General features: G+C 41.3%; 1 non-coding gene across 1 annotated transcript; it reads left to right on the top strand.

Annotated features, from left to right (window-relative positions):
• The first annotated feature begins 2,927 nt into the window (after positions 1 to 2,927).
• On the top strand, positions 2,928 to 3,034 carry LOC148567939 (small nucleolar RNA R71). The gene has a single exon (XR_015882018.1). It is a non-coding gene; the product is annotated as a small nucleolar RNA R71 (small nucleolar RNA).
• Positions 3,035 to 4,376: the final 1,342 nt, after the last annotated feature.

Raw genomic sequence — 4,376 nt, 5'->3', positions numbered from 1 at the left:
TGTTTTTAGTGGGGTAGGAAGTGCTTGGTTCTGAAAAGGGAGAGGTGTGAAGAGTGGGAGTGGAATGTGAAGGTAGGGTACTGAATACGGATTACTTATATAGAAAGGTGGTGAGTGAATGGAAGGTGTAGATTGATGGAGTTGTTGTGTTATGGACGGATGGGGTTTATCATGTAAAGAGGACAAGGATCATCAACTTTATGAAGGGAATTTGTTCGGTCTCCAAGAGTATCCTTCTTCCAATATTGCATGGCCACATTTTCCAATGTATTCCCCTTGAAGACAAGTGTGTACCCCTCCTTCATGAAGTGGCCGAACCTTCCTCATTTAATTGTCCACTCAATCCACTTCAATACCCTTTTCTTCTCTCCTATAAAATAAAAGAATTGTGATAAAAAAAATATATGTGGAAAGTGGCGGCAAAAAAAAAAGAATAACTATTTTTTAAAAAATTTTTGTTTTAACTAAATAAGTGCCATTCATTAGAACAAACCAACTGACTAACTCAACATCCATGTGTGCAACATTGGCAACACCAAACTTAGTTTGGTGCTGTGTGGTGTAAAAGATTTGTTCAAGGCCCCTAAGAGTGACATGATATGGGTTACATTGATGTTCTCTTAGTGTGCCTTGAACACCAAACTTGTTCTTCACTATATGTTGCACACAAGGATTCATTCAAGTCCATGTCAAGTTGATTTGAAATCCTTGAACCTTGCATTATTAACTACTTTTAAAAGCATGTAAAACATGGGTTGCCTTCCATGAAGCGCTTCTTTAGCGTCACTAGCTTGACGTTTTGCCTTTGTCATGGTGGTTGGTAATGCTTCAGATCTTCCCCTCTTGCAGTAGACCTATATCCATTGGCTTCATCAAGGATCTCTACATGTTCTAAGAAAAGAACTCTGTTGATGGTGAAGACCTTAGGTAACTGAGATAGGATAGTGGGGAGATGAGGTGGAATATCTGGGAAGTAGGCTGAGATCACTTTGTCCCCCGGAGAAAAGTCCTCTGTAGGGATCTTCTTGTTCCTCCACCTACTTGGTGCCTTCTTCTTTGTCCCTTTTGATGTTGCCTTGCTCTTTGTGACCTCCTCTTCTAAGGGAATTTTGTTACTGGTCTCATATGACTCTGGTGGTTTAGGTTCCTTCTTATTTTCCTTGAGCTGTGACAGCTGCTGATTGCCTTGTTCTTCAACCAAGTGGTTTCCCAGAAGTGTTGGTTGTGCTTCAGTCCTTGCCTCCTCCCTCAGTATCTCATTATGATCTGTTTCTTGTGAGAGTTTGAAGACATTGAAGCTGAGTTGTTCATCATGGATCCTCAAAATTAGCTCCCCTCACTCTACATCTATAAGTGCTCTGGCTGTAGCTAAGAACGGTCTTCCCAATATGATTGGGTGAGTGTGACTTTCTTCCATGTCCAAGATGACAAAGTCTGTGGGAAGGAAGTATTTTCCCACCTTCACCAGCACATTTTCAACCACTCCTACTGCTTGTTTTTGAGTTTTGTCAGCTAGCCTGATAATTACATCTGTGGGTATTATCTCATTGATCTGCAGCCTTTTCATAAGGGATAAAGGCATTAAGTTGATGCTTGCTTCCAAATCGCAGAGTGCTTTATCAAACATTGTTTTTCCTATGGCACAGGGGATGTGAAAACTCCCGGGGTCCTTCCTTTTTATAGGCAAATCTGGTTGAATGAGAGCACTGCACTCCTTATTCATCACTATTGTTTGTCCTCCCTTGAGTGAGCTTTTCCTGGTCAGCAGCTCCTTCATATACTTAATGTATGATGGCATTTGTTGGAGAGCCTTGATGAATGGTATGTTTACATGGAGGGATGCAAACAGGTCAAGAAACCTTGAGTATATTCTCTTCTCTACAGCACCATTGAGTAATTGGGAAAAAGGTGCATAGAGTTTCAGCAGCTCCTTTTTTGTCAGCTCTTTTTGTGAAATTTTGGGTTCTTGGTGATCCTTTTCCTGTTTCTCGGCTGATGTCTCTCCAAGTTGTTCTACTGGCTTGTTTTGCTTTTCCTCAGCCTCCTTACTACTTATAGTAACCATCTTGCAATCTTTCCATCTGACTTTCTTTGCTTCACCTCTCGGATTTTTCTCTGTGTCACTTGGGAAGCTATCAGTAGATTTGGGAATCTTTTCAGATAAGTATCCCACTTGAAATTCCAGCCTCTTGATGGTGTCCCCCTGGTTCTTGATACTAGCTCGCACGTCCTCTTTGAATACCTTATTATCTTGAATCTCTTTGCATATGCCGTCAAGCAGAGTCTCAATTTTGGAGAGTCTTTCTTCAGATGATGGTGAGTTGAGAGTGGATGGGTGAGTTGGGTCATTTTGGTTTTGGTATGGATGTGGAGAGGTGTTGTTATGGTGGTGCTGATGTGATCTCTGTGTGGAATGTTGGTGAGCTACATTGTTGTTGTGGTTGTGACATCTCTGATCTTGGCTTTGATCTTGTTGATTTCTCCACCCAAAGTTTGGGTGATTCCTCCAACCAGGGTTGTAGGTTTTGGAGTATGGATCATGGGTCTGCCTAGGTGAGTTTCCAATGTAGTTGGCTTGTTCTTACTCCTCCTCTGCCTCAGCATTCACCCCCTCTTGGGTTGTTGATGAGGTGGTGATTGCTGCTACTTGGTTCCTCTCCATCTTCTTGGTGAGGTCGGCTAGTTGCTTGGTAATAAGCTTGTTTTGGGCCAGCAGTGCATCCACATTGTTTAGTTCCATCACTCCTCTAGTGTTGCCTCTTTCAGAAGCATAGAAATAGTCATTCTCTGCTACAGTTTCAATGACATCTATGGCCTCCTCAATGGTCTTCTTCTTGTTCAGAGATCCTCCGTTTGAATGGTCTACTGCCTTCTTTGATTCATAAGAAAGGCCTTCATAGAAAATGTGTAGCTGCACCCATTCATTGAACATATCTGGTGGGCACCTTCTTGTTAGGTCCTTGAACCTCTCCCATGCTTCATATAGAGTCTCACCATCCTGCTGCCTGAATGTTTGCACCTCAGCTCTCAGCCTGTTGATCCGTTAAGGAGGATAGAATCTTGCCAGGAATTTGTTTACCACATCTTCCTAGGTTGCTAAACTCTCCTTTGGGAAGGATTCCAACCATTTAGATTCCTTGTCCTTAAGTGAGAAAGGGAACAGAAGTAGTCTATAGGTGTCAGGATGAACACCATTAGACTTCACAGTATCACATATCCTCAGGAAGGTGGTTAGATGTTGATTGGGGTCTTCTTGGACACCTCCTCCGAATGAACAGTTGTTCTGAACAAGGGTGATGAGCTGTGGCTTTAGTTCAAAGTTGTTGGCATATATGGTTGGCCTTTGGATGCTACTCCCACAGTTTCCTGGGTTTGGGTTGATGTAAGAGCCTAGAACTCTTCTCTCTTGCCCAGCATGATTTGCTAGACCTTCTCTGCCATGGTTGTGAGCCTCTTCTTCATGATGGTTCTCCATGTTTTCATTCATATCTGGTTCAAAGTACTCCTCCTCTTCCTCAGCACCAACTACTCTCTTTCCTCTTGCTTCCCTCCTTAATCTAAGAAAGGTCCTCTCAGGTTCAGAATCAAAGGAAGTTGAAGCCCCGCTTCTTCTCCCTGTCATACAACCAACAAGGCACAAGCAAGGAAATAATTGAAGAAAGTACTCTTGTTAAAATTGCTGTTAGTGTGAGTGATGCAAAATATCAAACAGTTAGTGGGTTAGTGAACTGAATAGTAAATAACTAAGAAAAAGGAGTAGGGGGAAAGGGAGAAAAAAATAACTAAAACTAAAAGTAATTAACTCAAACAGAAATTTAAATCAAACAAAAGAAAAATGCTCAATCTAGTTATCCTCCAATTTAATCATTGTTGATACAAAATCAATTCCCGGCAACGGCGCCATAAACTTGATAGCATGGAAACTTGTCTCTCAACAATTTTCCTTCGGCAAGTATACCGAATTGTCGTCAAGTAAAAACTCACAATAGAATGAGGTCGAATCCCATAGGAATTGATTGGTCAAGCAACTTTAATTAGAGGAATGTTCTAGTTGAGCGAAGCATAATTTGATTTGAGAGTTGCAGGAAATTAAATGGCGGGAAAGTAAATAGCAGAAAATGTAAATTGCTGGAAATAAAGAGCTGAATGTAAATGGCGGAAAGTAAATTGCAAAATCTTAAATGGGAATGGGGAAGATGCTCATAAAAGTAAATTACAAAAATTAAAGAGAATGGGTAAGATCAGAAATGGGGATTCATTGGGCTTAGGAGATGCTGCATTCTCCGGATCAAGTTCATTTTCATCTCTTCCTCAATCAATGCATTCATTGATCTCCTTGGCAATCTTAAGTGATCGAATTCCAATTCCTTGGTAAT

This window comes from Arachis ipaensis, chromosome B4 (genome assembly GCF_059453495.1).
Source record: "Arachis ipaensis isolate K30076 ecotype BB chromosome B4, ASM5945349v1, whole genome shotgun sequence".
NCBI classification, from domain to species: Eukaryota; Viridiplantae; Streptophyta; class Magnoliopsida; order Fabales; family Fabaceae; genus Arachis; species Arachis ipaensis.
This window is presented reverse-complemented; position numbering and strand designations above follow the sequence as displayed.